Source organism: Pelodiscus sinensis, chromosome 5 (assembly GCF_052426305.1).
Source record: "Pelodiscus sinensis isolate ZL-2025 chromosome 5, ASM5242630v1, whole genome shotgun sequence".
NCBI lineage: Eukaryota > Metazoa > Chordata > Testudines > Trionychidae > Pelodiscus > Pelodiscus sinensis.
In genome coordinates, this window is record NC_143056.1 from 89,226,237 (window position 1) to 89,234,940 (window position 8,704).

At 46.1% G+C, this 8,704-nt stretch overlaps 1 long non-coding RNA gene across 1 annotated transcript; it reads left to right on the forward strand.

Moving 5' to 3' along the window:
* The first annotated feature begins 5,683 nt into the window (after positions 1 to 5,683).
* On the forward strand, positions 5,684 to 8,500 carry LOC142829001 (uncharacterized). Its single transcript, XR_012903215.1, has 3 exons — positions 5,684 to 5,827; positions 7,931 to 8,156; positions 8,252 to 8,500. It is a non-coding gene; the product is annotated as an uncharacterized LOC142829001 (long non-coding RNA).
* The last annotated feature ends 204 nt before the right edge of the window (positions 8,501 to 8,704 follow it).

An 8,704-nucleotide genomic window follows, 5' to 3' on the forward strand; every position in this document is an offset into this window, starting at 1 on the left:
GCCGCTCCTGCCTCCCTCCAGAAGCCCCCTCTACACAGAGGCAGGGCACATCTCACCTTCCTCCCCCACACCCTATATACTGCACAGGGGCATAGGTGCAGTCCCGGGCCAGCTCAAACTCCCGGGGATAGCAGGATGTGATGGTGCGGAGACCTGCCGTCCTTGCCTTGCAGAGGGGTTCTGGGCTTCACCCACTGTGTCCCCAGGGACAACAGACCACCTCTCTGGTTTCTCCACAGCCGCACCAGCTGCGAGTGCAGGGCGACCACCCTTCCCAGGACATCCTTCTGCACCCGGGACAGCAGGGTGACCCGGAACCAGGAGGAGTACCAGCAGCAGTACCTGGGGATCCTGCAAAGGCAGGTCTGCATCCTGGAGCACTGGGTGAATGAAGACCTGCAACTGCAGTGGGAGAGCTGACAGGAGCTGCTTGCCCAGGGCCATGACATCTGCGACCACCTGCAGACCCTGGTGCAGAGATTGGTGCCTCGTGCTGCTCCAGCCCCTGCTGCTGCCCTAACTATTGCTCCTTCTCCCCCTCCCGCATCTTCCTCCCCCCCCTCCGCCCCATCCTCCATACCTGCTCCTCCCCGGGGACGCTGAGGCCCCTGCGCCTACAGTGCTGGGAGACAGGGGGACTAGCAAGACCACCCAACCCTCAGTTTCTCCTCCCCCTTCCTCCTCTTGCCTCCCCCTTCCAGCACCCTCCTCCCAAGTTTACCCCTCCCACCCTCTCGCCTTCCCTTCCCCCCAGTTATGTTCAATAAACAGAGTTTGTTTTTGGCAACACACATGTTTTTATTTTACACAAGGAAGGGGGGTTAGGGAGGAGAAAGTGGAAGGATGTGAGGGTGGAATAAGGCACAAGGCCCCAGTGGGGCACGCCAGGGAGACTTCACTCCTTCTCCATCTGGAAGCTCTCCCGCAAGGCCTCCCAGATACCAACAGCCCCCCGATTGGCCTCCCAGCTAGCAGCCATATGGGGCTGTGTGTACAAGCCAGTCAAGTAGTCAGTCTCTGCCATCCACCCTGGCAGGAAAGCCTCCCCCTTCTTTTTGCAGAAATTGTTCAGCACACAGCATGCCGCCACCACGTGCAAAATATTCCTCTCAGAGAGGTCCAGGCGGGTGAGGAGGCATCTAAATCGGGTCTTCAACCAGCCAAAGGCACTCTCCACCACAATGCAGACACTGCTGAGCCTGGCGTTAAAGGCCTGCCGGGACGGGTTGAGGTGTCCTGTGTAGGGCTTCATGAGCCACGGCTGAAGTGGGTAGGCACATCCCCCACCAGGCACACAGGCATGTCCATGTCCCCAACCCTGATGTGGAGGTCGGGAAAGAAAGTCCCAGCATGCAGCCTCTGGCCCGGCCCACGTTAATGTCCAGGAAGTGACCCCGGTGGTCAGACACAACCTGAGAAGTATCCCTTCTGGTTTATGTACAGGGAGGCCTGGTGGCCTGGGGAACAGATAGGGATGTGTGTCTCATCGATTGCCCCCCAACACACACAGCTGGAGAAGCCCAGGGTGCCAAAGCCCTTGATGACCGTGTCCACATCAGTGAGGCAGATGACTCTGTGGAGCAGCACTCTATTGATGGCCTTGACCACCTGCAGAGGGACACAAAACAGAGAGTCACTAGGGTGCCAGGGTGGCTGAGAGTGCTCCTTCCCCACCACTGCCCCACACCCCCTCCCCAGGAGCAACCCCCCCTGCAATCCTGGCCTCTGCGGGCAGTCCATAGTGTGGCTGGGATAGAACAAACCCTCCCGGGGAGGGGACTTGCACCACCTCCCCCCCTTTTCCCTGGGGCAGTCCATCCCCTCCTGTCACTCTCCCCCCTCCCCCAGGCTCAGTGGTTGGAGACTGCCATACCTACACGAGCACTGCTCCGAAGGTGGATCTCCCTGTGCCGAACTGGTTCTCCATGGATTGATAGCTATCCAGTGTGGAGAGCTTCCTGAGGGTGATGGCTTCTGGAGGGGAATGGCGGGCCTCATGTGTATGTCCTGTCACCGCAGAGCAGGGGCGAGCTACTCGCAGAGCTCAAGGAAGGTGTCCTTCTTCATCCTGAAGTTCTGGGTCCATTGTTGGTCTCCCCAGTGCTCCAGGATGATGTGGTTCCACCAGTCACTGCTGGTTTCCAGATGCAAGATGCAGCGGGACATGCTGGCATCCAGGCACTGCTGCTGCACCTCCTTGTCCCCCAGGGGGGTCAAGAAGAGGGCCTGGGCTGCAGCAGAAGCTGCCAGGCAGTCTCCAGCAATTGCTGCCAGGCTTGCAGCAAGACATCCAAAATGAGCACCAGAGTGCCCAGGGGCAGCTCTGGCTCCATGGTGCCTAGTACTGTGGTGTCCCGAGTCAGGGCAACCAATGCAGACAGACACAAAAATGCTCAACGAGGTAGGCAAGCAAGCAGGGAAAGCTGAGAACCAGCTCTCCAGGGGGGTCCCTTTAAGCACAAGCCTCAGATAGCCTCAGGCCACAGCCACACAAAGTAACTACTGACCTGATGCCCTGCTGGAACCGGTTTCAGCTGGCCTTAAATGCGATTCAACAGCCAGTCAGTGTGGGCGCGCTATTTCAAAATAGCAAAACGCTATTTCAAAATGCATTTTGTGTATAGGCACGTTATTTCAAAATATCTTAATTTGAAATAGTTAATTCAAAATAAGATATGTTGAAATAATGCTGTAGTGTAGAGATATCCTTAGTGAAAGAAGAATTGTTTACAGAGGGATTTCAATGGCTGTTTGGTGAAGAAAGGAAGGAGAAAGTGTATTCATGTCTTCTTCCTGGCTTGAAATGAAGCGGAAGAAAATTATTATGAGAGAGTGTTAAATGAGACATAGAAGATGGAGAAAAAATTAGCAAAAAATGTGTGAAGAAAAATGAGAGCCAAGATGAAAAAGCAGACTTACTCAGAACCTTGGAGGTGAGGAATGGAACTTGATTTGGAAGACGACAGGAAGCCAAAGAAGGATTTGGAATAAGGGACAGGCATTCTAAGAAAAAGAGGATGACTTTTATGATAGTATTTTGGATGGACTAGAAGAAAGAAACAAGAAAGCCTGGAAGAAGATGGATGCAATAATTAAAGCACAGGATGGGTTTTAACATTGAAAATGGGCTTAAATTTTAGCAAGAGAGATTTAGGTTGGACATTAGGAATAACCTCCTGTCAGAGTGGTTAAGAACTGGAATAAATTGCCTAGGAAGGTTGTGGACTCTCCAACACTGGAGGGATTAGAAAAACACCTGTCAGAGATGGCCTAGATAATACTTAGTCCTTACTTAGTTCTGCCATGAGCGCAGTGGACTGGACTAGATGACCTTTTGAGGTCCCTTCCAGTCTTACGATTCTATGGAGAGGAAAAGATAAAGTTATAGATATTTTAAAGGAAGACTTGATGGGATAAAGTGACAGCCTGAATATAGTGCAGATGGAGGGGAAGTGGTCAAATGTGGCCCCAAGGATGTGATCCTGGTGTCTTCAGTCTGCAAGAGTACGTCTAAACTACATGGCTCCATCGACGGAGCCATGTAGATTTGTTGTTTTGGCAAAGGCAAATGAAGCCGCGATTTAAATGATCGCGGCTTCATTTACATTTACATGGCTGCCGCGCTGATCCCAAAAACCTCCTCCCACGAGGAATAACGGGGCTGCCGACAGAGGGCATTGATGTCGGCAGGGGAGCGTCCAGACTAGCGCGCTGAGCGGACAAACAGCTGATCAGCTGTTTGTCGGCTCAGCGCGGCAGCCATGTAAATGTAAATGAAGCCGCGATCATTTAAATCGCAGCTTCATTTGCCTTTGCCTATGTGTCTAATCTACATGCCTCTGACGACAGAGGCATGTAGTCTAGACACAGCCCAAGAGTAAAGCTAATAGTGCAAGTAAGAAATGGAATACATGACAGGACATTTTATTCTGGCATAGCCTTGTTCAAATCAAAGTATCTCAGATCGTTCCACACACAAATAGTCAGTCACCTGTAATAGATAATACTATCTATAGGTACCAGATAATCATGATGGTTAACAACCAATGGGTACTGGATGGAAGAGGAAAGAAGAGGGAATAAGGAAACCCTTAACTGTTAGCTTTCCAGGGACCAGGCACAGTTTTCACCTTTTATGTTGAAGGGATGGATTGAAGCTAGTACTAACACCTATGCAAGCCTCCTGAAAGTAATGTAAGAACAGAAAGTGGAGGGTAGTCCTTTGGCCCTGTTCTGTATTCCTCCTTGGCCAAAGAACAAGAGGAATGCCTGGAGGCTCCCTTAAAAGGACCTGCACACATTGAGGACTCAAAGTTACTCTTGTAACATGACACGGGGATCATTTTCCTAAAGAAGAAATATCCCTGCACAGTTGTTGAAAAATATCAGCTTTGTGCTATTGATGTGAAAAATGCATAGACCTGGATAGACAGTCATGGACTTGCAGAGCATCAGTGAAGCTCAGAGCTATTCACTATACAGCAGGGATACAGCACTCCTCTAAGGTTAAATAGAACAACAGAAACTAAAACCGACTGGTGATCCCGGGACTATTGTAGTAGGTCCCCTTCTTCAGAGTTTAAAATAGTGAAAGGAGGAGGCTGAAGATGAACAATTGCTTAGGAGGGTGAGAGGTTGTAATCACTCTCCAGTTATACCATTTCCTATGCTACACACGCCTCCTGCAAGGCAACGAGAGGGAACTATGGACCCTCCCACTTTCCTTCTCCCAAGAACTGCATATACTGTAGATGGGTTTCTGTCAGCCTCTCCTCCTTAATTATATTTCCCTCTCTAACCCTTCCTTCAATTGTAGTCTGTGATTTCTCTGGACTCTGTTTTCATCATAGCCAGCAACACATGGCTGCCACCATGGGATGATTCCCCTTGTATTAGCCATCCTCTGAGAGTTAGGATATTTGAGATGACCCTTCTTATATTCCCCTGTCTGCTGCACTCAGGGCCCCAGTCCATTTTAAAATCCCATCTCAAGACTCATCTTACTCCTTACTGACTAGTGCAAATAAAACAACAAACATAAAACTTCCCAAAGCCTCTAATTGCAGTGTGGTGCTGACTGACCAGGGCCCAGCTCATGCTAAGGCCCCTAGGCCTCACTGAATGCTGATAAATACATAGGTTGAAACCAGTCTGGCTCACCTGTGAGTTACTGTTGTTAAACTAGATGTAAAGTTGATGAAATACTTCATTTTGCCTTGCAATATCTACAGATGCTGTGGCTTTCTCTGATGCTTTGTTATATGTAAGTTCAACTGCTATCTACTACATTCCACATTGCTTTCTTTTTATTCTTGGAAACTATTGTTTGGCTGTCCTTTCCCTTGCTGGCTTTCCATCCCTTTTGATTTCATTTGATTCTTTCTATTTGGCCATTACCATGACCTGTACCTCCTTCATCCCCATCACAGTCAAAGAACAAGTTTTTTTAAAAAAATAATGATTTGCCTGAGAATCCCCAACTTTGCCCCTGACCCATTTGAGTCATTCCATAAAAAGCTGTATAAACATTTTTAGGAACTGTCAGAGAGAAAACAAACTTCTCATGCACAAATTCAAACAAGAAGCACCAGTCCAGCTTGGTGGTCTAAAACTATGGCAAAATCGCTACAAAGAACCTTCACAGCTCATGACATCACACACTGGTGATGTGACAACAGAACATTGACCCTGTGGAACCAGCTTGAGACAGCTTTCTACATTTGGCACTTCTCCATTGATTTGGAAACAGAATTATTTAGTTCCAGATAAAGTCAATGGGACAAATTAATGCCTGGAATAACTCCGTCGACCCTCCTAGACTTCAGAGGTATTACAGCAGGAATGAATTTGGCCCTGATTCAACTAGGAGGCATCTATGTACTAACAGGAAAAGAGGGAGCAAAGAGGGGTTAGACTAAGTGATGTCAGCTCCTAACTTTTAGGTACCTTATCGCCAGCTTAGGCACTTGGGCTTCTTATACAACATATGGGGAGAGTTAGGCCTTTCAAATGGGGACTAACAGAAACCAGCACTCTGAGGGGCGATTAGCTTAATATAGCCAGTAGGAAATGCCATAAAAGGGGCAGGGCCTAAAATTCAACTTACGAAAACAATTGGTGCTTCCTTCTATTTGGGCTTTATAGTTGTGAATGCTTTCCTGGAGTGAGTCTAAGCCAGGCAAGGTCAAGAAAAAAACAAGGAGGGTGAATAACCCCTTCCTTTAGTGCAGTGGCTAATTGCACTCATACAAGATGTCAAAGACCCACTTGCAGCCTCCCCTTCTGTATGATGTAGAAAAGGGCTTTGAATCATTGTCTCACAAGTCCCGCATAATTGCTCTACTACCTATGTGAAACTCTGAGGTGGAGCTTTCTTCTGTTTAACCTGTTACAGATTTTATAAAATATTTAAATAACTCAAGTTCAGGAGCACAGGCTGAACTTGGGTCTCCCCCCGGCTACGTAAGTGCTCTAACTACTGGGTAATAGAGTCACTCTCTCACTCTCTCTGGCCCAATGACCATTTAAATCATTTATATGAATGGAGCAACCCCCAAATACCTTTAAAAATCTGGGCCACAGATATACTCTGTGGGAAAATGAAGTTTAATATTTTTGTCATGTGTTATGCAATCAAATTTACTAGATTTTTCATTTATGGCACATCATAGAAGTTTCCTGAAGCTTGACCCTTATAGAATAGCTTTACTTTTTTACATAGGACTTTCTCTCTCTAGCTATACCTCTATATATTTTTTTCATTTCATACATTGAAGCTTGTGACAATCTAAGAGTAGTCCCATTACAAGGATCAGAATAACGTCCTATTATTCCACGCTAATCTGCCCTTTTTTGCCCAAAGCTTTATTTGCTCAAATTCATCTCTGGTGTACATCTAGTCACTTCAATGCCTCATTTTTTCTGTGTTGGGTTCTGTTGGAACAGAAACCACTACACTCAGTGGAAACTGACCTCTTCTACATGTCATGGTAACATCATTAGTAGCCCTGACACATCTCATATTAATTTGGCCAGGAAATAAAGTCAGTTTCTTCTGTGTGTCAAACCTTCATTACACACATCAGCCTCTAGTTCTCATTTTAATCCAAATCCCTTAAAATCATGCACCTCTCTTTGTCATTACAATGCTTTACATTTTAGTGTTAGCCAAATTTCATTTCTGGCTCTGTCCCATCATGGCCTGTTCCATTATCCTTGCCATTTAGTCCCCAGGACAAAGGGATTAGCAATTATCTAAAAATATCAGGAAGGGTGTCATTAATTTTGGTTACTTCCTTGGAAACTCACAGACACATTCTATTCGGACTTATGCCCACATAAGCACATGCAGTCTTTCCATAGCCATTTCCCTTATGATCTAAACAATCTTTCACTCCTCCCACTCCATGTTAGGAAAGCTAACCCCCATGGGCCAGTAGCTCTTCAGACACTCACTGCTTTGTAAAGACAGAAGCTAAGTAATTGTCAGATTAACCTGACATTTCCTTATCCTGTCTGAGATTCTCCAAATGGTTCGTTTTAAAATAATATTTTGTATTTACCATTATTCAAGTGCCCATGAAAAAACTATGCGCCTTGCAAAAGAAAAAAAAATCCCTGCCCAAAGTAGCATACAACCAGGATTCAACATGGTGCAAAAAGTATGAGTGGCTGCAGATGAGAGGGGTAGTCAAAAACAGACAAAATTGTGGAAAGAGTGAGGAAGATTAAGGGAGATGACAGTAAGATGATGTGGTTACTCAATAAGTGCCTGATCTAATGCCAACTGAAGTCAATAGGAATCCTTTAATGGACTTAACGGTCATTGGGTTGGACTCTTCGACACCCCTAGCATCTTGATGGTTACAGTCAAACAATTTATATATTTATTTATTAATGTGTTTAGCATTTCCTCCTATACTCTTCTCAGAGGCAGTTGAGATTTCAGAAGAGGTTTGAAGGTGCTGCAGAAGGTGGCTTGTCTGAGGGAAGTCATCCAAGAAGTAAGGAGCAGCACAAGAGAATGCACAGAGATGCCTATACAAAAAGGATACAAACTGGGCACCAAAGCTACTGGTGGAGTGAGATAACGAGGCGTGTGGTAAGAAGAGAGAAAGAAAAATGGAAAGACTGCTTGGTGAGCAAAGTACACTTCGGTATGGTACCATTCATTTTTAGAATCACACAACACCTGAAAAATAATTACCTCACAAATGGATTTTAATAAGTATCTACATTTTCCAATTTACAGATGGGCCCATTGTGATATAGAGTAGTGATGTGATTTGCCCACAGGAGGAAACAAGTCAGTGGCACAACTGAAAATCCCAGAGACGTGAATCCCAGCCAAATACTGTACATTTTCAATGACACTCCTTCGATTTGTGTTGCTTGACTACACCATTTTGTCAGGTTCCTTAATCAGGATGAATTGGAATCTGTTTTAATTGTAGTTTTGCACCTTCATGTGTCTTGCTTGTCTGGAGAAGCTCACATTAAAGAGTTTTAATTAAACTCCTCGTGGCATTTGATATCCTATGGAAGTCAGGGTTTTTAAAGTTGAAATTTCTCCTGTGTAATATTGTGTTGCTCTTTTGAGTAGTTCACATCTATTGAGAATATGTGGTATTGACAACATTTTTGGAGTGGCAATACTACACTATCTACTCACAACATATCCTCACAATCTCTTCATACTGAGAGA